This window comes from Triticum dicoccoides, chromosome 5A (genome assembly GCF_002162155.2).
Source record: "Triticum dicoccoides isolate Atlit2015 ecotype Zavitan chromosome 5A, WEW_v2.0, whole genome shotgun sequence".
NCBI classification, from domain to species: domain Eukaryota; kingdom Viridiplantae; phylum Streptophyta; class Magnoliopsida; order Poales; family Poaceae; genus Triticum; species Triticum dicoccoides.
Genome location: NC_041388.1, coordinates 194,975,942 through 194,996,656, shown reverse-complemented (window position 1 = coordinate 194,996,656; position 20,715 = coordinate 194,975,942).

The window sequence follows — 20,715 nt, the reverse complement described above, 5'->3', positions numbered from 1 at the left end:
CGGCCTACTTGGGTGTGCGTTCTCCCTCGTCTTCGGCCATCTCCAAAACACCGATCCCAACTTTGATTTTGACGCCGCCATCGCTCCCGTACCCGAGGCCATCCAGGGTGACCTGGCGCGATCGGTGGAAGATAGTGTGGACGCGCTGGTCAGGGCCTTCACTTCCGATGATGATGTGGTGGTGGTCGCGGCGGAATAGGCGATGTGGTCAACGATGGTGATGGCGGCGCTGGTGGAGGTGATGGTGATGCTAGCGATGGTGGCAGCGATGCCAGCGACGCGTCTGAGGGTGATCCGGGGGACGCGGGGAGCAACATGTCCGACTGATCCCGTGTTTCCCAGTTGTTTGTCCTACACGCAGAAGCTCGGGCGCGGACCTAGAGGTTGTAAGAGCATTTTTGGAGGGGAAGCCCCTCATGTAAATATACTACTGCCTCTATCTTTTTAGGTCGAGTTGAATATGTGTCTTCGTGAACTCACGTATCCTGGGGCAAGTTTGCTGTTGCGGTTTACCTTAGCCTGGACGAGCCCCAAACCGGCTCATGAGGTTGCGAGTTTCTGGGAAGCTCCTGAGGAACTCGTCGACACGCCCGAGGGGGCCGCGTGATAAGCAAGCACTAGTCGTGGCGCGACATGCATGTGGCGTGTGTGCGCCATGCCTAGCCCCGCTCGCGAGAGGCCCGTGAGGGGGAAGCCACAAGCGCGAACTCCGATTAATGCAAGAACCAGATAGGAAGAAATCGCTCGAAGGAGAAAAGGCACCGCCGGTGCGCATCAATGAAAATTCAACTTCAACTTAAATCCAAATCTAGAAGGCATGGTTACAGAAAAGAGATCCAAAGCAAATGGCCGCATCCGGCGCCTAGTCTAGTCTTCTTGTCTTCTCAGTAGCGCGGAGTTAAGTGCTGCCACTAGGACGTGGGAGGGAGCCCCTGAGGCCCGAGGGCGGCACTCCTGAGACTCTGGGGCGTGTACAGCCCCACTCATTATTATGTGAGAGTGTCACGATTGGAGACCTTCACAGGCGTGAGCCTTACTTCATATCGCCAGACGAGGGCCCCGCCTTGCGCCTCCCTCGACCACCATTGCGGGCGATCGGAAACCAGGACGACACCAAGGGGCAAAGGGGACGCTAGTGGCTCCCTCGGTGACCACGGGTCCTCTGCCGGGGGAAGGCTCTGGAGCGCCTCCCCGATAGAGGGCCTACCTCCGGGGAACGCCTTGCTCCATGCGGCACGGAGAGGGGCCTTGCTCCCGGCCCCTCTCCTGCAGCCCCCAATATGCCCCCTGGCGGCAGGGAGGCCGACGAGCTGGGGCCGCCATCCACTCCTGCGACATGATTCTCCCGCGTCCCATGGTTAGTGTAAGCCTGCTCCTGAGGAATTAGTGGTACCCTGTAGCTGTTGTCGCCAGAGCGGTTGGTGAGGCTTCCGGAGGGCTCCTAAAAGGTGCCGACTTCTGGCGCCTCCTCCTCCCAGCCCGGCTCGAGGAACGAGCCAGAGTCGTCTTCCAGCATGTACTCCTGGTCCACCATGCGGGGCACGTAGGCCTCCGAGGCCGTCGCCTCAAAGACCTTGCTGTAGTGCCCGACGCTCCATGTTGCCCCGCCCAACGTGCCGCCTTGAGGGTGGTAGGGTTGCATCCCGCCGGGGCTATAGGTGGCAGCACTCGTGACTGCGCCCACCGGAGGTGGCGCGGGTGCGAGCGGGCGTCCAGCTCCGTTGGTTGCGCCGGTGTCGATGAAGCCTGGTGGCGCGCTCATGGGCACGCGGGCGCGGCGAGGCCCGCAATGCGACCCGGCCACGGCTTGAGGTTTGAGTAGAGAGCAGAAGGGTGGTGCTCCTGAGGCCACGGCGTCCAAGAGCTCGGCGACACGCTCCAGCAATGCATCCCAGCGGCTCTCCATTAACCGACATCGTAGCAGCTCCGGAACCACTGTGAGCGCGGCCATCATGTTTGCTTGCTCCCATCGAGAGTGTGGCGCTGTGGCAGCGGCGTGGCTTGAGGCTCTTGCGGCTGCCCATAGTTGTCCCGGAGTAAGGGAGGACGGAGGGTGACCGCGTCGCCCATGCCCCTCAGTGTTCGATGGTGCGCATGCTGCCTGAGACGCTGGGTTGAGGTCTTCTTGGGCGGGCGGTGCCGCCCGGGCTGGCCAGGCTGCCCAGCGGTCGGCGTTGATCCTTGAGTCGCCGGACATCAGAGCCGCAGAGTGTCGGGGGACCAACGAGCGGATCAACTGGCGGAAAAAGAGCTCCGGTGCACCCATACCTGGCGTGCCAAATGTCGGATCTCGGGTTTTGGCGAAACCCTTAAGGTTTGAAAACTGGGTGCGCATGAAGGTCTCCCCCTACCGAATCACGCCCTCAGCCTCGCCAGAATCTCTAAGATTAGCTCGACGAACTCTCAACACAAGAGACACAAGATTTATACTGGTTCAGGCCACCGTTGTAGTGTAATACCTTACTCCAGTGTGGTGTGGTGGATTGCCTCTTGAACTAAGGATGAACAGTACAAAGGGGAAGAACAGCCTCCTGAGGGGAGGTGTTCTTGTGCTTGGTGGTTGTGAGGATGGGTTGGATCTAGTTCAAGTTGAGATCGATGAGGCTCTGTTCGCCTCCTACCGTGGTGGCTAATCCTATTTCTAGAGGCCCTGGTCCTCTCCCCAAATATTGAGCGGGAAGGGAGCCAACAACGGCCAATTTGAAAGGGGACAACTAGTACACGTTATCCTGACAAAAGTAGTCTTCGCCTGCCAAAGGCTCTGGTGGTGACGCCGCCTTGGGCTCCATGGTGACCTCTGTCTTGCCGTCCTGCTGGTCTTGATCTCGTTGCATCGATATGGAAACCTTTGCTTGTCGCCTTGGTACCCCTTGCCTATGCTTGCCTCCTTAGCACCAAAGAGGAAACAAGGTCACTGTGCATGTTGGCCCCCGCCTGGCACCCGCCTGGTCTCGATCGTCATGGCTCATGTCATTGGAACCTTGCGAGGTTTGCCTCGCCTTGATCTCTCCGCCCCTCGCGAGCCAGCCTGGTGAGGCCGCTCCCAAGGAGGTCTTGTGTCATCCGCCTCGCGAGGCTTGGCCCCTCGCGAGGTTCTTGAATGCTTGTTGGTGAAGATGGGCCATACGGGCTCGCTCGTAGAGCCACGCCATGGGCCGCAGGTAGGCAAGTCTAGGGACCCCCATTCCCAGAACGCCGACAGCTTTGCTAGGCACATCTTTAAAGATTGTGGCCACTCTTGATCAACCCACTCCAGGTAAGAACACTTTCGTTTATCCTATAATATTTAAAACTAGATCAGTAACAATTGTAGGGGAAATGGGTTTATAACAACATAGAAAATCACCAATGCTTATTTTGAAAAACTGAAGAAACATGTTAATTATGACATATATTCTCAAAAAGATCAACGTGCAAATGAATTAACTGCTACTGAGACAACAACCAAATTCTGGGACATTAGAATCTATAATTAACTACAACAACACTACAAGTTCTTACTCATGTACAATAAATAACAAATTCAACATTTTATGAGGAAGGTAAATATAACTGCAACAGCATAGCGACAGTGTTTGGATGACAGCAAATTGATACTAACAAGTGTGTTCTTTGGCTGCACAGGGCGTTGTCAACTTAGTGTGGTCATGGCGCCTCCCACCTTGCCACCGCCTCCCTAACCCTTGCCACCCACCACCGCCGGCGATCTCCACATCCCACAGTGGGTTTTGCCATCTGATCGGCTCACCATCTCCGGTGTCCCTCCCTCTCCCCACTGGTTGTTTTTTCTTCATGGCGGTCCATCCAGCAATCTCAATGGGATTGGATTTCTCCCCGGGGATGAAGTTGGCGCAGGAGATCCAATGCACCTTCAACAGATCGAAGCACCCCACGAAGGACACGGGCCATTTCATCATGGCGGTCTCCTTTGCAAGGCATTATTTTCGTCTAGATGAGGAGAACGTTGGCCTTGCGCTTGAATATGCTCTTGGAGGTTATTGTTCTCAGCTTAAGGTATCTTTCCTTAACAATGGAGTTTTCTCGTTCAATGTTTCATGCAAAGAGGTGGTGTTCTTTATTTTGCATCAAAGAAGTTTTGTTTGCTCCCAATTCAAATGTTATTTTCACCTCTGAGGTCATGGTGGCCCGGATTGGGAAAAAGAATTTAGATTGTGGCAATCTGAATGCGCCCATGAGTGGACTTTGGTTAGTCCCACTAAGAGGGGAGATCGGTTGGGTTTGGAATCCATGCAACATGTCCCAACCAAATCTTCCCTCTGTTCTCAACCTGCTAGATCTAAGCCTCACAAGCATATTCAGTTTGCTATGTTCATGCAATACCCGGCCAGGAAAGGTTATAGTTATGGGCCAACAGTTGATGAGGTCACTATTGTCTGGGAGGCAGGCTATGAGGTTTCTGAGTATGAAGCTGCTTCTTCTCCGTCGTCGGCATCTTCACTGGTGGCGAGGTCAGTGATCCAGTTTGGATCGTTACCGCCATCCCCACAGGGTTTATTCCATGCATGTGTCATGTTCGGATTTTTAGGCGGTTTGTTGTTACCTGCCACGGCAAGCCTGGACTCACCCCCATTGCCTTCCGTTATGACTTTGGGGTCTAGCATGGCCCTAGGCTCTAGCTCCCACCCCATTTGCCTATCAGATGATGAAGTTGACAACCCATCTTCCCCGATGATTCAGTTTCCCTCTCTAAAAGATATTATCAATGATTTACAGAGTTTTGATGAGATGATTGAGGATTTAGCTGCAAGTTATTGGGACTGTAAGAATTGTTTGGGCATGCACCACACGTCAGAGAATTGCACGAACCTGATACGGTGCAGGAACTATTTTCGTTCTGGTCATATTAAAAAAGATTGCACCGGCCACGCCCCTGACTTATCCCTTTGGGTGCCCAAAGTCCCATCACCTGGATTTGGAAATCGTGCGAGGAAGGAAATTAATTCTGCTTCCCCTACCTCTTCGGTTTCCCAAGAACAAACGCCTCCCCTGCAGAGAACCTCAACTCCTACTACGCCACCGTTATCGCCATTGCCACTCCCGCAGCAAACCACACACCACTAGGCTGCGTCTAGCTCTGATCCTCTTCCGCCCCCCAATGGTGGTGTACGAGATCGATCCGTTCCGCTTCGTCCTTGCTGGCTTCGACATTGTAGATGGTGGAGCATATTGTCTGCCTCGCACCTACTACACCCCAGCGATCCCTCCGCCCTGCGCGAACGAGAAATACATGGTGGCTATCGTCGATCCAGTCCCCCCGGCTCATCTGGTTGGTGTTTGTCGGCAGCAGGTGCTTAACTTCTTAGTCCAGACCATGCATGTCCCTGTTCTCTCTGCTCAAGCTTGGTTCCAAGGAGTAGGATTATTTGAGATGGAAGATCTTGTGGTTCGTGGTTCATTCACTTTGCATCCACCTTTTCCTTTGGGGCTAGATGAGGATGTCAATGAGTTCTTTGTCAGATTTATCCCACATGACCAGGGGAGGGTTTCAGAGCTTTGCATGGTCACAGGAAGGGATGGTTGATGTTCATTGGCATACCTCTGGATTATCGTAACACACAGTGCATTGCGGATATGGTTAGTGTTTTTGGTCAGTTCCACTATTGGAATAGCATAGATAGGCGGAAAGTCGGGTCCTTGGTTCGTGCATCTTTCCCTCACAATGCTCTGATTTCACGCTCTATTGCTTTTCGGGAATTTTCTAATTGGGGAGGTGCAATAGTTTCTTGGATGGCTGACTGCTATATTCTAGATGGTGACTTTGCTGAGGCTATGATTCCAGCAGATGAGGACCCTATGCCCCTTGATGGCAATCCACATCCAATGTCGGGCGCTAATCCTCCTCCTCAGCCATTCTGGGCCATGCCGCCTTACCCTGCATTGGGGTGGAACGCGGTGCCCCTGGTCATGATGAAGGACATAATGATGTTCATGGATGGTGTCAGAATTTGAACAATGATGTTGGATGGGGCCCATGGGAGGAACCAGTCAATAAGCCCGCTCAAGCACCTGTGCATGACCCAATCGCCCAGGACCAAAACTCCATGATCCTCAACCCATCTATGGACTCTGATGATGATGATGCTGATATGGAGGAGGTAAAACAATTGTTGATCCCCATTCATCCAGAGGGACCACTTGATCCCATCAATCCGGGTATTGTTAGGTTGTTCTATGGGCCAATGTTACCCCGAGCAATGATTTGGGAAAGATCCCAAAGTTTCTGATCAACAATATTCCGGCCTTTCTACCAGGGCTTTGCCTACCGCCAGTGCCTGTCAAGTTGGGATCGTCTCATTTGGAGCAACACTGGCATTCCCTGGTTCACTTCAAGCTCGATTTCTGCCAATAGTCACACTCCTATGTTGTGTTTCAGGAGTTGCCTAACGACCCATAGGGTTCCCGACTTGCAGACGCAGGATCATACCCAGGATGAATTTCAGTTCTCCTCTGTCATTCCCTCGCCCTTGGGGAAGAGGCCGAGGCAATCTTGTCGCCCCAAGCATGTTGTTAAGCGTGTTGAAGAGAACCTGGATTTTTCTATCAGACAGATGACCCGCAGTTGCACCAAGAGGACTGGTATGAAGCCCACTTTTGCAATTCCTGCCAAGACAACTCCTCTTCATTGCCCCAAGGCCATGCAGCTCAAGCTCGACTCTGCGGCAAGCCAAGATATTCCCCTGCCACATCCGACGCCAATCGCTACAATGCAGGCAATTGGCGCTTCACTTGGCATTGCTCCAGACGAGTTATCGGTGGAGAAGCTTATGGCTCCTCCCCAACAAGCTCCACGAGATGATGGTTCTCATGATGAGTGAACTATGGAGATCATTGTTGGGACCAGGGCCACATCTGGTCATCTATCATTTTTCTTTTATTTGATCTTGTTTGAATGTCGCTCTGGACTTTTCTGAAATCGATGTGTGCTTCTCTGCTGGGGCTATAGTTGGACTGTTACGCAGTTCAGTTGGATTCTACCATTTTATGTTAGTTATTTATGGAGACTACATTGTTTCGTAATTGGAATGTGCTGTGTTGGAATGTGCATGGTTTGAATTATAAAGCTCGCCAGTGTGATATTAGAGCTAAGATCGAGGAGTCACTGCTCCATAATTTGTTTGCAGGAAACTAAGTGGAGCATTTTGACATTAGGAAGATTCGGTCCTTCTGCCCTAGGCGCTTTGATCAGTTTGCTTTTTCTCCATCTGTGGGTGCATCTAGTGGAATTTTGGTCATTTGGAATTCTTCTATGTTTGAGGGTCATTTGGAATGCAAGAAATGGGAATAAATTTCAAACACCAGGGCACCATTGATTGCCGTCAAAACATTGAGATACTTTGTTTTTAAATTATAGTAAATTCAAAACTCTTCTGAAATTCATGAAACTTGGCATGCTTTCATGGAATGGCACCCGACATGTTGTGGTATTTTTCATGTCCATTTTGAGAGAAGGCGCACTAGAATAACAGCCAACAAAGGCATTTTGAAAAAAAATAGCTACCACTTTAATATCTCAAACGGTTGTATAACTCAAATCGTGTGCATTTTGTTAACCATTTACGTGACGCCACATGTCTTCATTTTAATGGCTATAGGAGGTGTCGTGCGGAAAACTGCTTGACCATGACTGAACGGGAGGCGTGCGAGCGGAGTCCGGTGCGCAGGCTGACCAAGAGGCCTGCAAGCTGTCCTCCAATGCGCAGGCTCACCGGGAAGCGTGTGAGCTGTACGTTGTGCAGGCTCACTAGAAAGCGAGACCTTTGACTTCCATGGCCGCCCACCTTCCTCTCCATTAATGGCGCCCGAGCCACTGTTCGCCTCCCATTCCCCTCCCTCCCACAGACCTCCACCAACGCCATGGTGCAGAATGATCATCTGCCACTAGTCTTCAAGTTTGGTGAAGTCGACTCTGAGCCAGAGGAGGTAGAAAATAAGGAGGAATGGGGCCTCATGGACATGGCCTAGAATGAGCTGGCCGTGGTGGTTGCTGCCCCAGCTCCCGTCCCAGCTCCCATCCCCGCGCCCGCGCCAGCGACCATCCTCGTAGGATTGACGGGCTGGTCGCCGTGCACTATCGCAGAGCTAGAAGCCGCGGGCATCAACGAGGTCACCGCGGACCCCGCGCGAGCTCATGTACATGCCAGCGGCAGCGGCAGCGCCCGTGCCCGTGTGCGCCCCTCCACCCACCATGGTGCCAGCCCCCGCGCGTTTGGCTGCACCCACCGTGCCCGTGCCCCTGCCAGTGAGCACCCCTCCAACCACCGTGGCGCCAGTCCTCAGCAGCATGGGACGCTGCCGTCGACCGCTACCTCTCAGTGGTGCCAGTTGCCGTCCCCCCGTGCCCCGCCCATCGATCGCGCGACGACATGATGTTTGATTTACAAGTGAAGAACATTTCGTGCTGCCTTGAAGACTTCAACAACGGCGTCCCGGAGGACGACAATGACAACGACGGCGCGGCACGCCCCCTCCGCCGCTGCCGGAAATAGTTTTTTTTGGGGTTTTAATACTTTATCTCGAATTCTCGATCATATGAATATAAATTCGCACTGTGACTGAATGAAAGATATGGTTTGAATGAACATGCGTTTTTCTCTCTTAATGTACAGACTTATCAAATGATTTTCTTTTGAAAAAAACATCAATGGTATTTAAATATAAAATACTCATTGCAAACGTTTTATTTAGAACACCCGTATGCAAACCGACAGCTTCCCCAGGAAGCCAAGGGAAAATGTGTCGAGCAGGATTTCTGCACCTCTTGATCGCAAATGTTTTAGATTGAACACCCGTATGCAAAGTGAGAGCTATGGTCTTCCCTCGCAGTGTAGGGTTTGTGCATCCCTTCAACACAAACAGTTGTTTTGCATGACCCATGTGCAACCACGTAGAAACAATTGGGTAAGATTTGCATCTGTCATTTTGCGTATGTTGCCATTTGTCAAATTGGAAAGATTTACATTTGTTTATCTAGTAACATTGCCATTTATTAACCTTGTAACACTCCAATTTGTCAAAATATGCAGCTAAAAACCACTAGCACTATCTAATTTTTGCAACTAAATCACTAGCACTGTTCATATGGACACCACTAGCAGGCATGAGTTGATGGACGCATATGCAAATGTACCATTGATTACATACAACAAGTCATCAACCCACAACGACAACGAGGATACACGTTGGATTATAAATCATTTCCAACAAAACATTCTAGTAAAGTAAAGTTTTTCTCACACAACAAATAACAAAGCGATGAAATGAACTTCAGCTCAACCACTCCTTAGTGTTGGAAATGCTTGCTTTGAACCAGAAGTGATTCTCTGGGAAGGGCCAGCTACTGTCAATCTCGAGACCAACGCAAGACTGATCATCCAGCCTGAAGCGGCCTATGTCAGGACCCATATTAGGACGGTAGGGAAGCATAGCAATGTGCAGGTATATACACAGTTGCTTCTCATAAATGGTAGTAACGTTGTGTCAACAACAGCTGGATCGCCTTCCACCATCATTGGATAGTTTTATCCAAGGAAGAGCGAGTTTCCTCCAAGACATTCAATATTGAACCATGGAGAAGGTGTTGGTGGTAGTACACTAGTACCCATCCCGAATACCCTACAATGGATGTTGGAATAGGTCGGGAGAGTGCGACCGTGCGAGACAACACCTGCTTCCTTAGTAACATCAGTAGTGCCCTATATACAGACAAGAAGAGGTGATCCATCGGAATAAGTTGCCAGGCGCCACTGAGTATATGGTTCCTACTCATCCTCATGCTCGTGATCATCAGCATCGCCGTCTCCCCCTTTGTTATAAAACTTTTCAACTACAGGTGGTGGAATTTTCACAGGACCTTGGAAACACAAGAAGGTTAGTTAGTAAAGGGAAACTAGCTAACCCGCATGCATGTGGATGAAACAATTATAATTACGGCGGAAGACAAACGTACCGAAAGCATCATGATTCCATGCAAAAACATTGCCACGAGTGGTGGTAGCAAACACAAGAACCTCGTATTGAATTGCATCACAGTAGTCATCCGTGTATAGATATTGATTTTTGAGCAATATCCATCAAGGCGTGGGAGTAACGACGGCAACAAGCTTGTGGAAGATATCAACAACTTCTTAGTTCATGTAATCCCAAGAGCGGTTGGGAACTCGACAAATTGCTATCTTCCATAGACGACAGTCACCATGATCGTACTTGAACTCACGTAGAATACCGATGTACTCAACCTCTAGGTAGTTTGAGATTTTTGGAAGTGGAACCTAGTGACGAGTGTACACATTCACAAGTTCCCACTCGCTATTGTACCCAATAGAAACAACTTGATCTCCATTTACTCCTGCGCAAGCCTTTCCCTCAAGCGATGGCATCTTAACATCATACGTATCATTATCAAGTAGCATCAACTTGCACAAGGCAAGGCTTCCCTCATCCCTACGCCAGTCAGCAGGATCACGACAAAGAAGATAGGGGAGATCAAACCGCTCTTGGACCCTTGGGTTCCTTGTAGTGATGTTATTAGTTGAGTCGAGAATGGTCTTGAACGAACCTGCCATGCTAGCCGAGTTGATCACGTCGAACTGATCAATGAGTTCCTCCACGACTTCATCTTTCAGATCGGGGCAAGAATAATGAGGTCGTATCTGGCATGTTCCCTCCATGGAGAAGATGATCGAACAATGGCAGAAGGAAAGGGTGAAGGCAAATGGAGGGAGGAAGAGTGTGCGACAGTAGTTCCAAATTGAGAGGGAAAGGCGAAGAGGCGGTGGACGGTTCCCACGGTACAAGAAGAGGCTAGTGGTGAGTGAACGGTTGCCATAGAGGCCACACACTGTCGACAAGGCCGAGTGAACCGCATGTCGTATATTGCACAGACCTTGATCTGGCTAACCATTTCTTTTGTGTTGCCTAATCACAAACAGTTCACCCGAGTGAACCGTATGTTGTACATCACACACACCTTCATTCAGATGACCGTTTCTTTTGTGTTTCCTAATCACAAACAGTTCATCCGAGTGAACCGTTTGATATACATCGCACACACCTTCATCTGGCTGCCTGTTTCCTCTGTGTTTCCTAATCACAAACAGTTCATCCGAGTGAACCATATACTGTACATCGCACACACCTTCATCAGGTTGCCCGTTTCTTTTGTGTTGCCTAATCACAAATAGTTCATCCGAGTGAACGTATGCTGTGTATCACACACACCTTCATCTGGATGCCCATTTCTTTTATTCCTCCTCATCGCAAACAGTTAATTGAACTGAACCGTATGCCCTGCATCACACACGCAACTAAAATCCGAACCGTGTTTGATGCATCCGTCATCGCAAACGTTTTGCACCTTTTTTGATGGGTTTTTACACTGTCGTTTGTGGTTATTGCATCGCACACAGTTTCGTCGAAGGGTCTCTGATTGTAGTGTCATGTTAGCAGCATCCTGCAGTAGTGCAAGTAGGATGTAATTTCATTGCATAACTATTGACTTGCGTCCTTGCATAGGGAATCACAAACCTTAACACCAATATTCTTACTAAAGCATAATTACTCATCAAGATGACTCACATATCACATCATCATATCTCAAAACTATTACAAAGAATCAAGTTAATTTTGTCCAATGATCTTCATGAAAGTTTTTATTATATCCTCCTGGGATATCTATCACTTTGGGACTAATTTTATATGTTGCTTTAATAAGCTCAAACAAATATCAGTGAAGATCATGAGCATCATAATTCTTTCTCTCAAATAATTTAAGTGAAGCAAGAGAGAATTTCTAAAAAAATTACTAACTCTCAAATAAATCTAAGTGAAGCATGAGAGCATATCTTCAAAAATAATTAAGCACACCGTGCTAAAAAATATATAAGTGAAGCACTAGAGCAATTCCATAGCTCATAAAGATTTAAGTGAAGCATAGAGAGCAATTCTAACAAGTCATGGCATAATTTTGGCTCTCTCAAATAGGCGTGCACAGCAAGGATTCAAGACTTCAAATAAAATCAAAACAAGCAAAGACTCATATCATACAAGATGCTCCAAGCAAAACTCATAATGTGTGACGAATAAAAATATAGTTCCGAGTAAAATACCGATGGTCGTTAGAAGAAAGTGGGGATGCCACTTGGGCATCCTAAAGCTTAGTTTGTTGGTTCTCTTTGGATAATAGCTTGGGATGCGATGGGAATCCCCAAGCTTATGCTCTTATTACTCCTTATTCCTTCATCCATCGTAATCTCACCCAGAACTTGAAAACTTCAATCACACAAAATTGAACAAAACCTTTGTGAGATCCGTTAGTATAAGAAAGCAAATCACTACTATAAGTATTGTTGCAAACCCATTCATATTTTATTCTTGCATTATATCTACTATGTCCAACTTTTCTATGGCAAAAACTCAAACGAAACCATAGATTCATCAAAACAAGCACACAACGCAAAGAAAACAGAATCTATCAAGAAATAGAACAGTCTGTAGCAATTTGGATATTTCAAATACTTCTGTAAGTCCAAAAAATCCTAAAAATTATGACCAAGTGAGCAATTTGTATATTAATATTCTTCAGAAAGAATTGGTATTTTATCATGCTTTTGTTAAAAATGAGAATTATTTTCGTGAGTGCAAAAGTTTCTGTTTTTCAGCAAGATCAAATCAACTATCACCCAACATGATCCCAAAGGCTTTGCTTGGTACAAACACCAAATAAAACACAAAAAACACAATCCTAAATGTAGCATAATTGTGCAAACACTCAAGAACATAAAGCAAAAGACAAAAATAAATTTTATTCATTGGGTTGCCTCCCAACAAGCGCTCTCGTTTTACGCCCCTAGCTAGGCATAAAGGAGGGATCTAATTATTGTCATCTTTCTCCTTGATTTTCTTAGAGGTGTTCTTGTCAAGAGGTTTTGCAAAGACAACATAAAATATATTATCCATGGAAATCTTAGCACTATCAAGTTGCTTCATTATAACCCTTTTGATTTCCGGCAACAATCCAAGAATAATGTTGATTAGCATGATTGAAAACTTTTTGGATTATATCTAAAACAGGGACTTCCTTTCTAAGATTGTCATAAATATTTGATTATCCTCAAGCAAATGACTCAACGCATAATCACTATTATAAAGAATTTCGTCTATCATGGTTTTTTCACGATTCATACCATAAAAAACAAAGATTTCTCTAGCTTCCCGTATTATATAGTCAAATTCATTCATAAGAACAAGAGTAGCCAACTTTTTAGCCTTGGGTCTTTTTATAATGGGTAGTTCAAAGAACAATCCTTGCAAGGTAGGATGAGTAAGAATAAATTTATTTTCAAGTTTCTGAACTAGTGCTGAAATAGCTTATGCATAAGATTTAGTCCTCTTAAGTATAGGAACATCATCAAGACTTAAATTTTCCAAACAATTGAAATATTCTTGGATACGTTCTTTTCCTATCACATTCCCTTGCCCCAAAACAAAAGTTTTAGCATCTAGATTGCTAGATCGTCCAATTTTAGGAGTTAGGCCATCATCTGTTTCTGCCATACCAAAGTCACTCATGATTGCAAACAAAAGGGTAGATTTGACGAGAAAATGACGAACAAAAAGAGGGCGAATAAAACAGAAATTTTTTGTGAAGTGGGGGAGAGGAAAATGGCAAATAATGTAAATTACAAGGAGATGAGATTCGTGATAAGGAACCTGGTAGATGTTGATGATGTCTCCCCGGCAACGGCGCCAGAAATTCCTTTTGATGCGGCTTGAACTACGTTGGTATTTCCCCAAAGAGGAAGGGATGATGCAGCACAACTATGGTAGGTATTTGCCTCAATGATGAGACCAAGGTTATCGAACCAGTAGGAGAACCACGCAAAACTATGTGAACGACACCTTCACACAAATAGAAAATACTCACAACCCGACGTATTAAAGGTGTTGTCAATCCCTTTCGGGCAACGGCGCCAGAACTTGGCAAATAGGCGGGATAAAATATGATAGATTGGATAAATAGATCTCGAATAAAAGGATATTAAGATAAAGTGCAGGAAGGTATTTTTGTATTTTTGGATTAATAGATCTGAAAATAAAAGAAAATAAAAATAGATCGCAAAGGCAAATATAATAAAGAAGAGACCCGGGGGCCGTAGATTTCACTAGTGGCTTCTCTCGAGAAAAATAGCAAACGGTGGGTAAACGAATTACTATTGGGCAACTGATAGAACTTCAAATAATCATGATGATATCCAGGCAATGATCATTATATAGGCATCACGTCCAAGATTAGTAGACCGACTCCTGCCTGCATCTACTACTATTACTCCACACATCGACCGCTATCCAGCATGCATCTAGTGTATTAAGTTCATGGAGAAATGGAGTAATGCAAAAGAACAATGACATGATGTAGACAAGATCTATTTATGTAGAAATAGACGCCATCTTGTTATCCTTAATAGCAATGATACATACGTGTCGGTTCCTCTTTTGTCACTGGGATCAAGCACCGTAAGATCGAACCCATCACAAAGCACCTCTTCCCATTGCATGATAAATAGATCAAGTTGGCCAAACAAACCCAAATATCGGAGAAGAAATACGAGGCTATAAGCAATCATGCATATAAGAGATCAAAGAAGACTCAAATAACTTTTGTGGATAAAAAGATAGATCTGATCATAAACTCAAAGTTCATCGGATCCCAACAAACACAGCACAAAAAGAACTACATCATATGGATCTCCAAGAGACCACTGTATTGAGAATCAAAAGAGAGAGAGAGATAAATCCATCTAGCTACTAACTATGGATCCGTAGGTCTACAAAACACTACTCACGCATCATCGTAGAGGCACCAATGAACATGATGAACCCGTCCGTGATGGTGTCTATATTGGATCTAGGGGTTTTGGAACTTGCGGCAGCTGGAATTGATTTTCGTCTACTCCCCTAGGGTTTCTCGAATATTGGGGTATTTATAGAGCAAAGAGGTGGTGCGGGAGGCCACCGAGGTGGGCACAACCCACCTGGGAGCGCCCGGGGGCCCAAGCGTGCCTGGTGGATTGTGTCCCCCTCGAGGCACTCCCGAGGTGCTTCTTCGGCCCATTGAGTGTCTTCTGGTCCATAAAAATTCCACAAAATTTGTTGTTGCGTTTGGACTCCATTTGATATTGATTTCCTGCAATGTAAAAAACTTGTAGAAAACTGCAAGTGGCACTGGGCACTATGTCAATAGGTTAGTACCAAAAAATGATATAAAATGACTATAAAATGATTGTAATACATCCAAGGATGATAATATAATGGCATGGAACAATCAAAAATTATAGATATGTTGGAGACGTATCAAGCATTTATACCACACTCTAGGAGCTTGTTTGAGATCATCGAGAGCTTTACGTAGTTTGTAAACATAGTTTGGTTTCTTGGGATTAACAAATCTGGGACATTGTTTAACATAAACTTCCTCCTAAATTTCACCATTTAAGAAAGCACTTTTAATGTCCATTTGATAGATGGTGATATCATGGTGATTGGCATAAGCAAGTAGAATATGAATGGACTCAAGTCTAGCAACAGGGGCATAAGTCTCACCATAGTCCATACCTTCGACTTGAGTGTATCCTTGAGCCACGAGACGAGCCTGATTGCGTATGACCTGGCCATCTTCATCTTGCTTGTTACAAAACACTCATTTAGTTCCATTGACGTTTTGTTCCTCCTTGGGCTTCTCAACCAATGTCCACATTTAATTCCTCTAGAAGTTGTGCAGTTCTTCGTGCATAGCATTCACCCAATCGGGATCTTCGAGGGATTCAGCAACCTTCATAGGCTCAATACTAGAGATGAATGAGTAATGCTCACAATAGTTAGCTAAATGAGATTTAGAGCGAGTAATTCTCCCGGATTTCACATCTCAAGAATTGGTTAGACGTGATGATGCTTGGCAATTCTTGCTCTGACTCGAGGTAGCTTTTGCTTGGGTTGTGGTGAAGCTTCCTCATCATCATCATCTTCTTCGTCGTTGTTGTTGGGGTTGTTGTTTTATTGAGGAGATGAAGAAGGAGATCAAGGTGAATCTTCTTGTTCTACTTCTTCATTTTCTTCTTCTTGACGTGTCCCTCTTCTAGATGCCTCCATGTCAACGTGTGGTTCACCGTGATGTGAAGTTGAGGCTTGCACTTGAATGGACGAAGTACTCACCTCAGTTGGATGAATCTTATTGATAGACAAGTCACGGATTGCTTCCAAAGGATCTTTTTCTCCCACATCAATTAGCAATTTCTCGACTTGCGAGCCACTGGATTCATCAAACTTCACGTCTACCGTCTCTTCAACTTTTCAAGTGAAGCTGTTGTAGACACGGTAAGTGTGACAGTTAGATCCGTAACCGAGTAGGAAATCTTCATGATATTTAGGAGCAAATTTTGAACAACTATGCTTATCAAGAACGTAGCACTTTGAGCCAAATACTCAAAAGTATCCAACTTGCGGCTTGTTACCGGGTGAGTATCTCATATGTTGTTTTAACAAGAAGCTTGTGAAGATAAAGTCGACTTGTAGTATGAAAAGTTGTCTACACCGCTTCCACCCACAAGTGTTTTGGCATCTTGTATTCATCTAGCATCGTTCTTGCCATCTCGATGAGGGTCGGTTCTTCCTCTCAACAACTCCATTTTGTTGAGGTGTGTACATAGCCAAGAACTCATGTCAGATGCCTTTTTCCTCAAGAAAGGTATCCACATTTGCGTTCTTGAACACCTTTTCATGGTCGCACCGAACTTTCTTGATCTTCACTTCAAATTGATTTTGGGTCTTCCTAGAGAAGTTCTTGAATATCTTTTGTACCTGTGATTTTTCATCGAGAAAGAACACCCACGTAAATCTAGGAAAAATCATAAACAATGACCAAACCGAAAGAGTTACCACCAATGATCTTGTAAGCATTGGGACCGAAGAGATCCATATGGAATAGCTCAGCTGGTCTCCTCATGGTCATGATGTTCTTCACGGGATGACTTCCTCCAACTTGTTTTCCTGCTTGGCAAGCACTACAAAGTCTATCCTTGTCAAAGATAACATCTTTCACACCAATAATATGATCTCCTTTAACAAGTTTATCAAGATTTCGCATGCCAGCATGTCGTGGCCTTCTATGCCATAACCAACCTTTAGAAGATTTTGCAATAAGACGTGTGCGAGGTTGGGCTCTTTTACTGAAATAAAAAATGTATAGATCACCTCTATGTATACCGGTAAAGGCCATATTATTATTATCTCAAAGAAACACTTGGCAATCTACTTTGGTAAATAGAACATTGAAACCAAAATCGGATAGTCTAGATATGGAAAGAATGTTGTAACCAACAGATTCAACACGAATTACATTTTGAATGGAGCTATCATTTGATATGGACACCTTACCAAGGCCAAGTACCTACCCTTGGAGTTGTCTCCAAAAAGTTACATACTTGCGTGGACCATCATTATTAGCAAGCTCACGAAACATGTCTATATCTGCAGTCATGTGATCGGTGCATCCACTATCAAGAATCCATTCTTTTCCTCCGGCCATGTAATCTCGAAGATTTTCAATGAGACTAAAATTTCGCATAGTCTTCTCATATTCAATGTTGAATTTTTTGTCCTCGTCATAATAGCCATGTTCAACAACATCATCATCATGTATGTGATCATCACCTAGGTTAATGAATTCAGTAGACTTATGATCATTACAATGTGCAAGTTTGTGAATTCTAATGGCTTCCATTATGCTGTTGCTAATTGTTCCAAATCACGCATGAGATCACGAACCTCAAATAGTCATTCATCAAAATTAGGATCACTAGGGTTTAAGTAATCTCATTGAGGTTCTTTAATGAGTAATTGGGAAAGTGCATCTCTAAATTCTTCCACAAAGTATAGGCGCATTCAAAGTTTTGCATACACACAAGCACATTTTTAGGTAATCCACAAATGATAAGATTGACGGCTCTAAGATTACTAAGCATGTCAATTTCCTCTTTAAGAGTTGGGTGTACGTGTTTAATAGGATGCACATAAGGACTATGAATATACTTGCTCAAGTTGAATTCATCAAAGATATCAAACACTTCAGTTTTAAGAGTTTTAGTACTCTTCATCAAGAGTGGGCGCTCTACATATAAGACCCCCCCCAAAGTAGACACATCCATCTTCCTCCAACGATGATTAAACCAAAGCAATGGAGACTAGAGATCTAATACCAATTGTAGGATTGAGAAGGTAGGTCTAGAGGGGGTGAATGGACTCTTAACCAACCAAAGGTGCAATTTTTAGTTTTCTTGAAACTTAGGCAGATTTTGGCACTAGTTAGGATACACCCAAAACTTCCTACACATGCATATCTAGAGATTGTGCAGTGGAAAGAATACAACATGCAGTTGTGCGGAAAGTAAATGGGTAGAGATGGAAGATGAAATGCAATGAAGACACGGTGGTTTTTGGCGTGGTTCCGATAGGTGATGCTATCGTACGTCCACATTGATGGAGACTTCAACCCATGGAGGGAAATAGCCACGTCAGTCCACAGAGGGCTCCGCCCATGAAGGGTCCACAAGAAGCAACCTTGTCTATTCCACCATGGCTTATGTCCATGAAGACTAACCTCACTCGGGTAGATCTTCACAAAGTAGGCGATCTCCTTCCTCTTACAAAATCCTTGGTTCAACTCCACAATCTCTTGGAGCCTCCCAAGTGACACCTAACCAATCTAGGCGACACCACTCTCCAAATGGTAGTAGATGGTGTTGTTGATGATGAACTCCTTGCTCTTGTGCTTCAAATGATAGTCTCCTCAACACTCAATCCTTCTGTCATGAATTTAGCTTGGGTAAAAGAAGGATTGGAGTGGAAACCAACTTGAGGAGGCTAGAAACCAAGGTTCAAATGGTTAGATTGGAATCTCTTGATCTCAACACATGAGTAGGTGGTTCTCTCTCGGAAAATGAATGGTGGAAGTGTAGATTCATTCTAATGAATCTCTTAGAGAGTATGTCGGGGTGGAGGGGTATATATATCCTTCACCCAAAATCCAAACATTATACACTTTTGAATCAACTCGGTGACACCAATCAGAATACTCGGTGAGACCGACCTATGTAAAACATATGAACGTTGGGCTTTTCAGTGCGACCAAAGTGGAAATCTCGGACATATCAAGATGCGATAACCTAGGCAGGACTTCGTTTCGGTAGTTCCGATCATTTCAACTCAGTGATTCTAAAGTGAACAAATTGTACTACAGAAATTTGGTCACAGCAACTCGGTGAGATTGATGGCAATCTCGGTGAGATCAAAATTCTAGGGTTTGGCCCTAGTAGTATATATGATCAACTCGGTGGATTCGGGGTAGATGTTTTCGGTGGGACTGAGATGAAACTTTAGGGGTTGGAAATATGTGGAGTGGAGAAAGTGTTTGACGATTTTTGGAGCAATATCAGTAAGCACTTGAGCAATTGAGCCATGATCAAAATCTCATCTCCTTTTAATAGTATTGGCTTTCCTATGGACTCAATGTGATCTTGGATCACTTAACAAAAAATGAAGAGTCTTGAAGCTTTGCCAATTCCATGTCCTTAGAATTTTCAAGGGGTCCACATCCTCATGTCCTTGCAATGCTATTGTTGAACTTATCTGAAATATAGTAGGTAAAAGTATTAGTCCAACAATATGTATGTTGACATGAATTACCAAAAACACCAGGTGTCATGGTTTTGTCATGGCAGATGTCCTCGTGAAAGGACTTAGTCGTGAGGCCATCGCCGCTAGGTGATTACTTGAATGGTGTTGATCGGAATCACGAGACAAGGATTTACCTAGGTTCGGGCCCTCAGGGTGGAGATAAAAGCCTACGTCCTGCTTTGTGTTTATTGATGATGATCATCTCGATTACAAGGGTGCGACTTGGCTAACCTAGTACTCGAGAGCTTGTAACTTTGTCCTCTCTGCCTCAGAGGCTCCCTTTTATATATAGGTTGTGGCCCTGGGCTTGTAACGGAGACCGAGTCATACTATAAGCCGTGTACTGACGTGACTTCCTACTTGTCTTGTTTCTGAAGTAAGAATATTCCTTTGGCGTCTTGGCAGAAGTAGTACTCAAGGCCTTGGGCCATGAGTCATCCCACCTGGTGACACATCTTCCTGACCAGTCTTCTGGACATCATAGCCCGCGTGTTGAGTCCTTCTCTCCAAGTCGCCATCGAAGGACTCGACCCTAAATGGGGGGGTCATATCATGGGGTTATATCCCCAACATTAGCCCCCATATTGATTTGAATTCAATCATGTCAATCTTCAACCAGATAAACATGGCAGGTTATCTTCCCGCCATCTTTGCATCATTTCCGAGTCTTCGAACTCTGGCTCGTGATGTTTTCATACTTGTTATTTTTTGATGTCTTTGAATCGTGACGTCATCTTCCAGATTTCCAGGATCTCTAGCATGACATTGATATGTCTCCAACGTATCTATAATTTTTTATTTTTCCATGCTACTATATTATCTGTTTTGGATGTTTTATGCATTAATATGCTATTTTATATGATTTTTGGGACTAACCTATTAACCTAGAGCCCAGTGCTAGTTTCTGTTTTTCCTTGTGTTAGAGTTTTGCAAAAAAGGAATACCAAACGGAGTCCAAATGGAATAAGA